This window comes from Oenanthe melanoleuca, chromosome 3, assembly GCF_029582105.1.
Source record: "Oenanthe melanoleuca isolate GR-GAL-2019-014 chromosome 3, OMel1.0, whole genome shotgun sequence".
NCBI lineage: Eukaryota > Metazoa > Chordata > Aves > Passeriformes > Muscicapidae > Oenanthe > Oenanthe melanoleuca.
In genome coordinates, this window is record NC_079336.1 from 17,349,691 (window position 1) to 17,364,350 (window position 14,660).

General features: G+C 38.9%; 1 pseudogene; it reads right to left on the bottom strand.

Annotated features, from left to right (window-relative positions):
- LOC130250534 (uncharacterized) overlaps window positions 1-14,660 on the bottom strand; it is a 98,233-nt pseudogene that overhangs the window by 27,935 nt on the left and 55,638 nt on the right.

Below are 14,660 nucleotides of genomic sequence, written 5' to 3' on the forward strand. Positions count from 1 at the left end.
TGCAGATAAAGTGTGGATCCTGTTATAAATTCCAGGAGGAACGCTGATACTATGATCCTTTTTCCTTAACTCACCTTATTTGGAGCAGGGGTGCCAAGCTTGTTCCTCTAGAAGAGCTAGTGGCTCCACCCATGCGACTTCACTACTTGCCTTACGTGTCTTTAGGTGTTAATGTGGTAGGAAAAGTAGAAAAAAAGTGTGAGTCTGGAAAAAAATACTTCATGTTCTAGCTTCATTGCATTGATGTTCAATGTTGCATTTTAATTTGAAGTGAACATACAGATAATTGTCTTTGTGGATTGACACTGTGGTGTTGTATAAGGACTGTGTTTAAAGCTGTAGGTAACAAAATGTTGATTACAGTTTCAGCTTTTTAACAGCCTTGGGGTCAAATTCTGCCCTAATTTAACCATCACTTAACCCTTCTAATTCTCCTGGTATTGCCCAGATTGAAAATGAGAGCAGAGTGTCTGTTCCAGTTTCACTACCTGCCCTACTTACCAAATATCAGCCATGTATTTAGGGATATTGTCTGTCTTACACACATACACATATCAACAATTTCAGTAACTGCTGACCTTCTATTGGGAATGACATGAATCATTTGGTTAACATGTGCATAAACACATCTGCTTTGTTTATATTTTTTTTTTCCTGTATTGACTGAATGAGTAAAGAAATTGTTAAGGAAAAGTCAGACAGAGACCCAGGCTGAACCTAAAAGGATCCAGTTGGATAGACTGAGCTTTTGTTGGATATTTATTTCTTTATTTATTTATTACGAAAGAAAGTTAGGTTTTTCCATACATCTTATATGACTTATATGACAACTGAATTCAGTTCTAACTATGGATTTTCAGTAACATTGAAGATCCAGTAATAACGACTGAATTGCCTGAATCCCCTAAGCCTGCCACTCAGGCTGATTCTCTGTACCACAGAATTAATTCTGAAGATCAAAAGTGATATCTTCATGGAATAAAAAAAAAAAAAAATTCAATGTTCTTTTCCCTCTTTCTTCAGTTTTCCCAGTTTTGTTTGTAAATATTTTGCAAGTTTGGAAATTCAAAACTTCAGAGATAAATGAAGTCTTGGGTCTAAAACCTCCTAATTATTTTTTAGAAAACATGAATCATGCAGTATTGACTAGTGTCAACAAGGAGATAGGGGTCTGTATCTGTCAGATGCTAAAGCTGTGCTTTGCATCCTTGCCTGTTCTGTAGAATTGTTTCACCTTGTTTATAAATCTAGCTTCAACATTTAGGAACTATGATTTCTTGAAAGCATGATATTTCAGTGAGAATGAGATCAATTCTTTACTTCATCTACTTGAAAGGCATCACTTTAGCAACAAAATCATACAGGTTAGTAATTTCAGACATTGTTTATTTAAATAAGTCTTACCAATATTTTCAGCACTTGAGAAGTAGTAGGTATAATAGAAGCATTATGTTTATACTTTTTGTTTGTTCAAAGCTTATTGCTTTGCAGTCCTTGTGGGAATTTCATTGCAGCATTACAGAATCACAGAATCAATTAGATTGGAAAAGGCTTTCAAGATCATTGAGCCCAACCTATAATCTAACACTACCTTGTCAATTAGACCATGGCACTGAGTGCCACATCCAGTCTTCTTAAACACCTCCAGGGATGGTGACTCCACCGCCTCCCTGGGCAGCCCATTCCACTGCCCAGCCACCCCTTCTGTGAAGAAATTCCTAATTCCAACCTAAACCTCCCCTGGTGCAGCTTAAGACTTTGTCTTCTTGTCCTATCAGTGTTTGCCTGGGAGAAGAGACTGACCCTCATCTCGCTAAAATCTCGTTCCAGGCAGTTGTAGAGCGTGATAAGGAGGGTCCCTGAGCCTCTTCTTCTCTATGCCAAATAACATCAGCTCCCTCAGCCATTCCTCTTAAATTTTGTGCTCCAGACCCTTCACCAGCCTTGTTGCCCTTCTCTGGACATGCTCCAGCATCTCAACATCCTTGCTAGATTTGGAGGTCCAGAACTGCACACAACACTCAAGGTGCAGCTTCACCAGTGCTGAGTATGGGGGAAGAATGACTTCCCTGCTCCTGCTGGCCACACCATTCCTGACAGAGGCCAGGAGCCATTGGCTTTCTTGGCCACCAGGGCACACTGCTGGCTCATGTTCAGCTGCTGTCAGTCAGTACTCCTTGGTCTCTTTTTCCCTGGCCACTGTCCAGCCACTCAGTCCCCAACCTGTAACACTGCAGAGGGTTTTTGTGATCAAAGTGCAGAACCTGGCACTTGGACTTGTTAAATCTCATTTTGTGGAATTCAGCCCTTTGATCCAGCCTGTCCAGCTCCTTCCTACTCTTCACCAGATGACATTCACACCCAACTTTGTGTCATCTGCAAATTTGCTAATGGAAGACATCCACATTGACAGTAAAGGTATTAAACAGGGATGGACCCAGCACTGGTCCCTGGAGGACACCACTGGTGACTGATCCCCAGCTGGATGCAGCACTGTTCACCAGCACTCTCTGGGCCCAGCCACCCAGCCAGTTCTTAACCCACAAGGAGTGCTCCTGTCCAGGCTGTGAGCTGCCAGCTTTTCCAGGATTTTGCTGTGGGAGACAGTGCCAAAGTCTTTGTAGAGGTCCAGGTGGACACAGCCTTCCCCACATCCACTAGGTGGATCACCTGGTCATAAAAGGAGATCAGTTTTGTCAGACAGTACCTGCCCCTCCTAAATCCTTGCTGTCTGGGTCTGATACCCTGGCTATCCTGTAGGTGCCATGTGATGGCACTCAAGATGCTCTGTTCCATAACCTCATCAGGATCCAAGTTTCCTGGATCCTCCTTCCAGCTCTTCTTGTGGATGAGCATCACATTGTCCATGTTCCAGTCATCTGGGACCTTCCTGGTTAGCCAGGCTGCTGATAAATGATGGAGAGCGGCTTGGTGAGCTCTTCCACCAGCTCCCTCGTCATCCTAGGATGGATCCTATCTGTTCCCATAGACTTGTGAGCATCTAAGTGTCTCAGCAGTTCACCAGATGCTTCTTCCTGGATTACAGGGGATCTGTTCTGTTCTCCATTCCTGTCTGCCAACTCAGGAGTCCAGTTGTTCTGGGCACCACCTGTCTTATTGAAAATTGAGGCAAAGAAGGTATTGTGTACCTCAGCCTTTTCCTCATCTTTGGTGACTCTATTCCCTCCTGCATCCAATAAAGAGTGGAGATTTTCCTTGCCCCTTGTTTTGCTGTTAATGTATTTATAAAAACATGTTTTATTATCCTTTACAGAAGTGGCCAGATTAAGTTCTAATTGAGCTTTTGCCTCTCTAATTTTCTTTCTGCATGACCTAACAACATCCTTATATATTTCTTGAGTGGCCTGCCCCTTTTTCCAAAGGTGATATACCCTCTTTTTTTTCCCTGAGTTCCTGCAAAAGGCAGTTCTTGCTCTGCACATATGAATTACTTCTGAACTGGGTTTCTCCAGTAATTTTTTTGGTACTAACCTGGCATGGCATGTATTGCTGGCTGCAGAATGAAACAATATTCTGTGGGAGTTAATCTAATTTTTTTTACTTCCTTTAAAATAGAACCTTGGGTAAAGAGTATGAAATAAAGTAGATTCCGTTTGTGCATTTATTTCCTGGCTTTAAATATTGTCCAAAACAATATTTATTGTGTCTGGACCAGCATTTTTTCCTCAGTTGTGCAACATACTGAAAGTGAAACTTATTCAAGATGCCTAATTATAATATCATACCAAATACCATTACTTTTCATAATCATAACAGTGTTTAGTAGTGAATTAAGGCCTTAGTTCAGGAAAAAAATATATAGCCAAGTAGCTCTCTGAAGTGCTTAGCAGTAGAAAGTACATAGAAATGGGTAGAAAAAATGCAGCTCTATACAGAGAAGTATTGAAACATCACTGTTAATTTGTATAGGATGATAAACAAGCCTTTCAGTATATAGGTTGCTAAAAAATGGATGGAACAATCAGAATAGTAATTACTTGAAAAAAAGAACCAACAAACAACCCAACGTCTTTCCATATTCCAGTGTCAAAGAAAAAAAATTCTGGAGCAGAGGAGAGGTGTGTGGACACATACACACACACACACACACACACACACACACACACACACACACACACACTTGGACTCTATAGAGAGAAAAGGAATTGTCTTTTTTAATAGATTCTATTCCTGTGATCTTTTCTAAATTCAAGTAGTCTTTTATTAGTTCAGTCAATATCACACTTTCCAATCTGTGTAAAAAGAAACCTTCAATACACAAATGCCAGAGTGCACGATTTATCTTTCATCTCACCTGTGAAATGCCAGCCACCATATACTAATTGAGTTAAATGTCCTCAGAGGAAATAAACCAAAATGTTGGCAAGCTTATAGCTTGCCTGGGGGCTCCAGACAGAGACAAAACTGGGGTGTATCTGCATTGCAATTGCAATACAAATTGAGATGGGACACTGTAGTGGAACTAAGAGATGCTTTATCTTTAAGCTATAGCGAGGCTAGTTCAGATATTGATGGAAAGGGGTGGGGTGTGGGCTTCATGCCATGTTCCTCTTCAGTGTTGTGAACATACTTTGCTTGACAAGCAAGATCACAGCCTCAAAATTTATTTTTATTTTATTACTGCTTCCTTAGGAAAAAACCTTGTACAAGAAATCACAAGAAATTGTTAGTACAATACAGTAAATTAGAAAGAAGTCAGGTCTTGAGAATTGCATGGCGATCACCAACAGATATTAATAAAGGGGGGGTTGGTGTGCATACAAATTCATCACACTTTGCCTTTTTAGCTAAGCTGCATTGTCATTCTGGAAGAAAAATACAGAGGATATATTAAATATCTTAGATAAATGATGCAATTAAAGGCAAAAAGCGAAGCATTCAGTGATGTTCATCCTTTTGCATGTGCACATATGCATCCTGCAGATGATTAGAAAAGAGCTTGGCTTTTGTTTCCCTAGCAGCATTAGCTCAAATGTATCAGTTAAAACTAATCACTTATGTTAGAGCTTAGAGTCCCTGTGCTCCTCTGGGGGAACTGAGCCCTTGGGTTATGATAGTTCTTCCCCAAGCAGGATCCTGAAGTCCTTAGAGTTATCTGTGCTGCAGATGTCTCTTCTCTTTGGCACTTGTGTTAACGAGCCTCTCTGGACTTCATTTCCTCATTATTCAGTCCCTGTTTTGAAGTGGGGTCTGCCAGAACAGCAGCTTACCCAGACTATTTGCTAAGTCTTCCTTCATTTGACTTCTGCTTCTTTCACCTCCATCAGAATGGAGGCACCCTGTGGAATCCTCTTTCATGGTCTTTCTTTCCTAGATTTGAATTTTAAAGTGTCTCTTTTTTACTGTGTTATACTGCTTCTTCCTTGTACTTAATGTGGCATTTTCCTCTAAGAAATGGGAATAAGAGGGTTCGGTTGAACATCAAAACTTTCTGTGACCACTGCAGCTTCAGTTAATAGTCACCTGCCTCTTTGCTTTTGTCCCCTAGCCTTTTCTGCATTACATTAACATGCATCACTGAGCTTTGAAAGTCTTTCATAAAATACACTCTTCTCTCTCATCTCAGTTTTATTAGTGAGCTGATTCTTTCCTCCAAACTCACTGTAAGTCTTGCCTATATGGAAGCATATAGGCATTTTCTTCTGTGCTTTTCCTTCATTTTGAAAGCACTATCCTAATATTATCTCAGTTTTCTCTATTATTCCCCTTCAAATCCCTCTTTAAACATTTCTTTTGTTGTGGTGCCTGCAGAATCTTCTCCCATTTCAGCCTCCTGAGCTAGACAGATGCTGTTAACTTTTTGTTTTCTTTGCTAGAGTGCTTCAAAATCAATCCTAAGGTATTTCTGGAGAGCTTCTGATTCTTGTTTGGAAACTTGACATGTTTTATAATTAAGTGTTTTATGCACTGAGGTGAAAATCAGCCCCACACAGAGAGCAGGCTAAATGTGCATCATTTAGATCCCAGAAATGCATTAAAGTAGACTGAAGGACCAACACTACAACAAACGTTAACTTTCCACATTTTAAATGCATGTTGGTGAACCAGGCTGCTTTGGCTACTGACCTAAGAGATTTTGGCTATGGACAGCTCATTTCAGTACTATAGATGGATTTTAGGAAATTCTCAGGTTTAGTTACTTTAAAAGTATCAGCTTATTTGAATACAGCGTTAGTAATACTTAGAAGATTCACATTTTTTTAAATATCTCTCCATATCATGGATTTGTATCTGATTAACATGAAGAGACCAAAGATTCATTCGTCACTGAAGCAGTAGAAACCTTGTTGGATGCAGTGAACAATACCTGGACCTCTTTCCTGGAGTTTCTTACCCCACTGCTGTTGTAAGTCATAGAGTGGTTAGGGTTGAAAGGAGCCTTAAAGATCATCTAGTTCCAATCTCCCTTTCATGAGCAGAGACACCTTCCACTAGACCAGGTTGCTTAATGCCCCATCCAACCTGCCCATGGACACTTCCAGGGATGGGGCATCCACTCCTTCTCTGGACAACCTGTTCCAGTGCTTCAATACCCTCTAAGCAGATGTTCTATTTATCTATCCTAAATTTCTCCCTTTTCAGTTTGTACCCATTACTCTTTGTCCTGTCACTACAGTTCCCGATGAAGAGTCTCTCTCTGACTTCCCTGTAGGCTCCCTTCAGATACTGGAAAGTTCCTATGGGGTGTCCACTCAACCTTTTCTTTTGAAGGCTGAACAACCCCAACTTTCTCCATCTGTCTTTATAGAGGAGGTACTCCAGTTCTCTTACCAACTTTGTGCCCCTGCTCTGAATTCTCTCCAACAGTGCCATATCTTTCTTATTTTGGGAGCAACAGAACTGGATGCAGCACTCCAGATGGGTTCTCACATGACCAGAGTAGAGCAAGAGAATCATCTCCCTTGACCTGGTGATAATGCTGCATTTGATGTAGCCCAATTGATGAAGACAGACTAATGCAATTTCGTATTTCAAATACGAACTTCTACTTTTTTTGTTTGTTTCTTTGTTTTGAATCTCTTAAAAGATTCTGCAAGCTGGGATAATAATTTGAATTAAAGTATGCCACAGGAGGCCTGCTTGGATGTGTACTGCTGCTTTCTGCTGTGTGAATATGCATGTCACTGCAGGACAGTCTGCTTCCTCATTCACCACTGCATCCCACCAGGCTACCAGAAATACTGTGCTACTTGCCTGCTACCTCAAAATCATGATTTACAGTATAAGGGTGAGACTTGTGCAAATTATTCTTTGTCTGTAGATCCAAAGGACTCTATTAAAGGAAGCTCCATCAAGGTGTATAATCTTCCCATTTATTTTTTAGAAATTACACTGTGGATTTTTTTTCTGACTAATGCTCAAAATTAGCAAAGTTAGTAATGATAGATACAGGCTACTTTAATGACATCTTTTCGTACATGCAGGATTTGAATATTTTTAAAATAACACTGTAACTTCATGTCCTTTTGCTATAGATTTTGCAAACTACTATAGTCCATAGGAATGTTAATTTTGCAGCCTTAGCCCTGGGAAATCTGGGATTGAGTACTGGGCATTTTATGCTATCTTGCAATTTACAATTTCTGTTGTGATTTTTGTTTCTGTGGTTTGAAGCTGTGCTTGTTTAGTTTGTGACTAAAAGTAGCAATCAAATGTGAAAAAGCAGATTAATACAGTAAGATAGATGGACCCTGCTGGTCACCAGCAGTGAAAGAGGTCTCAGTGTGTTGCTACTGAGATGAGCCCAGTGGGTCAGAGCATGGTGCTAATAACCCCCATTCACTTGAAAGCTTGACTCTGTGATCCTTGTGGGTCCCTTCCAGCTCAGAATATTCTGTGATTTCGATTCTGAGGGAAAAGCAGTGCATGTGATAGTTTGTGTTCCCAAAGAAGTGCAAGGGCAGCTTCATGCTTTCCTACTGCCTCACAGAGAGAACTGGAAAATCAATGATTCTTCTTATGTGGTAACAAATGGATAAGCACATGCAAAAATTACATTAATTACACTATTAATTTGATAATTGAGAAAAAGAATTTCCATATTCTTAATGAAGTAGTAGAATAGTCTTTAACTTTACAACTCAGGCATACTGAACCCTGGAAGTTTGTTTTGAGCCCCCTCTTAAAAAGAATTATTTTTGAATGTGAAAAGAGATAAAATTTTGCTGGTATAGTAGCATACCAAGGGTGCATGTATGAGCAAGATGTTGTATTCTATTTATCTGTTATTTTCCTTCTTTAAGGCTTTGATGTAGCTTTTCTAGATATAAGCAGGCACAGTTTTATATATGTCTCGTTTACTCAGTCACCATGCAGACTCTAAAATGGATCCTAGCCAAGTTGGCAAGGTACAAAGCAGTGAGTGCCTATATATTTTCAAAGCTAGAACTGAGACCCAAGGTTGTAAAGAAACCGCAAACATACACCCAACTAGAAACAGAAAAAAAGAGAGTCATTTTGTGTACCCTTGACACAGTTCAGATTTATGGCAGTTTGAAGATGAAGTTGAAAGCAGATACAAGAAATGTTAATATGTTAAATTGGCCATTTAAGTTTTCAAAGAATCATCAAAGTTGTAAGAGACCATCAAGATCATCCAGCCAAAGTGTCAGCTCAGCACCTCCATAATCATCCATCAACCATAACCCCAAGTGCCATATCCAGATGCCTCTTGAACACTTCCAGAGATGATGACTCCACCACTTCCTTAGGCAACTTACTCCAATTCCTAACCCCACTTTCACTGAAATTTTTTTCTAATATCTGTAGATTTGTAAGCCAAGACAAAGCACTTTACTGTTCTCTTCAAATTGCTCTGAAGAAAAGGAAAAAAAAGAAGTACAATGTGTTGTTCACAGACCAGTTATGAGAATTATTAAAGAAGTATTTTTATACACTGGTGAAAGTGTTCTGCCACTGGATTTGATTTCCAATTGGATGTTGGCATGGCCAGTGTGTCTTGATTTCTATACTGAACTAGCCAAAACTCGAATGATTTTTTTGTGCAATATACTGTTATCCCTTTACCTTTATTATGTGAATTGTCTCAAAGTGACTTTTTTAGAAAGAACTGTATTTTGCAACTCTTACTCAAGCTTTCATTTAATGCTGATTTTCTAAAGTTTTAGACCTCTGTCTTAATAAAGCCTCATAATGGTATCTCTCTTCAGTCTCAGTAAAGAAACTTTTAGATGACTTTTCCTGTGGAGTTTACCAGAGAGCCATCTTTGTGACATGCATAGTCTGAAGACATAAATGAGCCAAGCTTAGCGTGAAGAGCTGTCTTGTTTCAGGTCAGATCAGTAGAGAAATATTCAAGACCTTCCTTGCTTCTGAATTACAGATACCAATCTATATTATCCTTAAAGGACTGTAGCCTGAATATTCGACTTTTAGACATCCACTGCTTTATTAGGGGGCATGAATAAAGGCTGCAAAGTCTACATGAAAAATGGCAGAGAAAAGAAATATATCCTGGGAATTAAATTGTGTTAAGTATCTCTGAAAATAGAAAAAGTCTTGAGCAGATTTAATCCAAATGTGTATTAGATCAGCCTGGGATAGGGTTTAATCTCTTGTTGTAGTTTTACTGAGTAGGAAATTAAGTAGCTGCTGGATGCTGCAGACAGGTGTTTGCAGAAAGTCTGCTTTTGCACATTTATCACATACTAATTAACACTCAGATGTGGTAGCACTCTCCAGCCTCTCTATGCTTCCTGATTTTTAAGTGATCCCCACATAATTCAGTTATGCAAGGAAGACGTGCTCTGCTCTGCCTTTTTAGAGGCATAGGATTGAAAGAAGCTGAAGGAGGTGACTCTTTGTAAGAAGCCATGCCACAAGCTCAATTAAAATGCAAGCAGAGTGGCCCTAGATAAAGAAAAATGTTTATTTGTAGAGTAGGGATTCTACTGCAATTTGAACGACTTCTGCTAGTATTTTTTTCTGTTAGATTCTCACCTAGTAAAGAAAATAGGTAGGAAATCTTGAGAAGTAGTTTACCTTTGGTCAAAGGCAGAGGTAGTCTTTGTGGAAGAACAAAACAGCCATTTATGCACAGAGGTATTTTCTGATGTCAGCCAAAACAGACTGGCTGCTCTTTTTAATTTCAGTCAACTGAAGTGAAATTAGGCTTCCTGTTGTTTTTGTTTGTCTTCTTTGAGCAGAGTCCAGGACTGGAGATGAAATCTCTGCAACAAATATTGGCTAAGTCCAGGGTCAAGCTCCTGTCTTTTTCATTTATTAAAATTGAGCATTTGTAAGATCTTGCAATCATATTGTTTTAGGATTAGATTTAATCTTGAAATTATTTTTAATTAATTGATCCTGAATATATTTATTTGCAACCAGGTTAATTAGTAAGTATAGAAGAACATAGGAATACGTACCTACATCTGCGACAGCTCAATATTGATATGTCCTGAATTCGTCTGGAATTCATATTTAATGCTTCTCTTTTTTTGACATTTCCTTTGCCCTATTATTTAATTTGGTGTGCAATGCATTTGAAAGTCTGTGGTCTTCAGATTTCTGGCAGGTAGGTGTTTGTATGTATCCTTGTAGTCCCAGTGCTTCTGTTTTAATTGCGTCCCTTTTGCCCTGCAGCACTCTCTTGCCGACAGTGGGTTCAGCTGGCGATGCTGGCAGCGCTATTATGGCAGGACTCCTCACTGTGGAACTCCTGCACTGACTCTCCTGTGCTGCCTGCCAAACAGGCAGAATTTTTAGAGCTATGTTAATTCCTTCCCAAGTTCTACAAAGGCATTTGTAGATGATGTGTGGGGTTGTATCTCTGGCAGAGCTCACTAGCGAAGGAGGGAACCCAGCAGTTTAATCGTGAGGGTGGCCTCACATAGAGATCTTGTGATGGTGTTCTACCAAACAGTGCTGTGAGCACCTACCCTGTGTCCTCCATGCAGAGCAGCTCATAATATTTTACAACAAGCATCAATTCAAAACAAATGTTTTTAAAGAATCACTTACAGGAGCTGACTTGGGGAGATAAATGGAGGAAGAAATTACAATTACACAGAACAGCAGAAACAAAAGTGAGACTTCTAATTGCAAGGGAAGTTTTCATCCTTAGGATGTCCTAGGGGACATCCCTACTGAAGAATATTGCATGAATTGCTTTAAGGAAAAAGGGTGTACAGATGTCAGGGCTCGCATACCCTGCTGCTGATGTGGCATCACATTTTCTACAAAGTATAGATATAAATAGAGGTTTCTGTTTCTGAATAGAGTATATTCTTGCATACCAAAAGAGCAAGGGTATAGTCATTAGGCATCAGAAAACTCAAAAACATCGATTTGTGAATTTGTTTACTTAGAAAATAAGTCAGTTTCCCCTATATTGCATCACCAGTACATATGTGCATATGTTCCTTTTCTTGAGCTTCTTGACTGTTACTGGCTACAACAGAAACACTTCTAAATTCGGAGCCACGTTGCCAGGTAGGATTTTCCTAGCATGTTTATAGTATCACTTTCGGATGTGAAATGTATCTTCTTTTGCCTTCTGCCTTACCTGTACATGGAAAACATTCCTTGTGCACGAGGACAGAAACCACACATGCATGTGGTTTCATAAAGATTCTAATAAATCATTGCTGCTGCTTTTCCTGTGCTCCTCCATGGTAGTAAGAGCAACCACGTAGCTTTTGTCATGCTTCTCAGTGCATTTAGACATTCAAATGCATCATTCTTTTGTAAAATATGAGTAAGTAAAAGTGCATTTCAGGTAATAGCACGAGAAGTGCAGGTAGGAATTTTTCATCTCCAGTGCAGATTTGTTACTGGATGCTGAACTGTTGCTTTGGTGACAGTGAAATTTGTTCCACGATTTCATCATGCAGGTTCAGAGCCTGCTTTTTATCTCACTTTCTCTATGCAAGTTAGTCTCATGATCATACAGATCACAGATAATTGTTCCCACCACTTCTGTCTTTGAAACAGTTTTCTTGTCTGTCTTTTGGATGTGGATTTTTAGTCAGAGACCACACATGAAAAAAAGGGATACAGAAAAATAAAATAATTGATTTAATAAGTAAATTGCTGATGTTTTAAGTAGTGTGAAAGCATAAAGGAAAGATAGTATCTTTAAAATAATCTATGTTAAAATCCATAAGAAACTCACCAGTTTCAGAAGAAATTTCATTGAACCTCCAACAAGCAGAAAAGAATGGAAACACTATGAGAGAATAAATACATTTGCTTACTTTCTTGAAAAGGTTGTTTCCAAGTGTTTTCACTTCTGTGAAAGTTCCTGTGTCGGCAGAGCCATAAAAGAACATATTTTGTTGTTAGTTGGGCAAGTGCAACAAAACAAATTGTGATGTGCAGGTGTGAAAGGGGAAATTGTTGAGTTTTTCTTTTCTATGTCCAATACCACCTGAGCCTACAAGGGCTGCCTCTTTCCCAGTTTCCTAAATACCAATATGTGTGTCAATGTAAACAGAAAATGGAAGATGGCTTAACATAAATTTTCCTCTTGCAATGGTTAATATGGAAAAGAAGAAAACTCTGAGATAAGTGGTCAATCTCAAAGAGAAATGCTTCAGTTCTCTCACCACTCACCATCATTCTGAAAGGGATGTATCTTTTATGAATGTGTTTGCAACGCTGTGTAACTGCAGAAATTATTCTGACTTCTTCAAAATTTTCCTGTGGTTCCCTTTGAACTGCAATATCTGGACACAATTGGCAATGTAGAGTTACTTATAAAATATCAATCAGTCAATATGTATAAGTTTCTAGACTTGATAAAATAAACCACAAGTTCTTTAGGTACAACCATAGCTGGGAGTGGTGCAGTCTGGTTGCATGCAGAACACCAGGGGCTGTATCAAGTATTTCCATCATAGATTTTGAATTTACACAACCCAGTGAAACTCTGATATCAGTTTGGGCTTCAGTGAAATGGTGCCTGCTTCTGCCAGGTCAGATTTTGATTTTACACAGATGAAAAAGCAGGAATTTTCTTAAGAGATTAGGCTGCTATAGTAGTGTGTCGTGAATTTAGAGCTAAAATAAATTTGTTAAAGTTTCTTTATGATGGAGGTTTTTAGCAACATATGCAGCAAGAGAAAGCTCAAATTATTTGCTTTATAGGAAGCCCTTGAGTATCCTGTTAGCATCAAATTACAAACAACATTTACTCATTAGTGACCTGCTCAGCTGCTTGGTGATTTGAAGGAGAGAGATCTATTACCGATCCACTGAAATATTGTCTTCACTTAGAGCGAATCTTCAACTCTGATACATTAAGAAAAATCGCTGCTGTGTGACCATCAAACTCATATTCCTGCTTACGTGGTGGCCTGTGCTGTCTGTGACTCAGCTGGCAAAATGAGGTAGGGGTAAGCTATTGAGAGCTCATTTCCTCAGCCTGTTCTGCCTGCTGGCTTGGGGCTTGTGCATCAATGCCTGCCGTGAGACAGACCTGTTCAAATCTTACCAGCTTTGCTATTGTCTCACCCTCTAGTGGCTTATCTGGGAAACTAGATGCAAATCATGGTTAAATTCTAGGATGTTGTTCCCTGTATTTTCAACTGACACCTATGTGTGGATGTACTTGCAAACTACGCTGTAGTGACTAATTTCAGTCTGCCTAAAATTAAGATGCTGCCCACTATGCTAAAAATTTTGATTACAGGGAATGTCAGGTAGAATAGGGTTTTCTAGTGTTTTCACCATTTATATAAGGTAGCCAGAAGTGTGTCTATGGCAGTTTGAAAGGGTGTTGTTTTGATACTATTCATGTCTAACATAAAATCTCTTTCAGTATGTGTCTGAGAACTATGTTGTTGAAATGAAGCCGTGGATATTATTCTCAGAGAAGCATACACACTGTTAGGTTAAATGACACAGAACCAGTGTGTAGCAGTGCACTTAGTTTGTTACTTATATAGCTTCTTTATTTTATTTGAGCTCAGTCTCTTCATGTTTAATAGAAAGACATTGTTCTTAAAATCTTATGAGATCCTATTTATTTATTCATAAGATCTGTATGGACTTCCAAATTGTGATACCTGAACAAAAGAATTAGTGAAATCATGTGTGGACAGGGTATTGACTCCTCACTGCTGCAGACTCTACTGGCATTCAAAATTATATGACAGAGGATTTTTTACCTACAATGGATGGAGATAAAATGTTTAATACCTGATGGCAGGTGAAAATCAGGCGTTAATAGAGTTATAGAGATTTGGAAGTATGGATCTGGTTAATGCTGATAATTTTTTTTTTTGCTGGAAACATAGGTTATTTCAGCTTTGCTGAAAATTTGTTGCTCATGGAACAAGCAAAATTTACACTAGTACAGTATAGTAGTTAATTTATGATATATTACTTGTATTAGCTTTGTTCCACTACTTCTCTTGCGTTATCTATTTAGGTAGTGTTTTTTCAGGGTATGAGGAATTTGTCAACTGAAAAACTTTAATGAGTTAAATCTCATTGTTATGGACACAAGAGAAATTTCCAATTGTTTCAATTCAAACAGTAAATCCTTTGTTATAAACAGAGTGCTTTCAGATTTCAGACTGTTGAAATTATTGCAGTACTGTTTCTCTCAAACTACTGTAGCTGATGCTCTTTATGTTGCCATTGCTGCTTGTGGTCAATCCAGGATATATTAG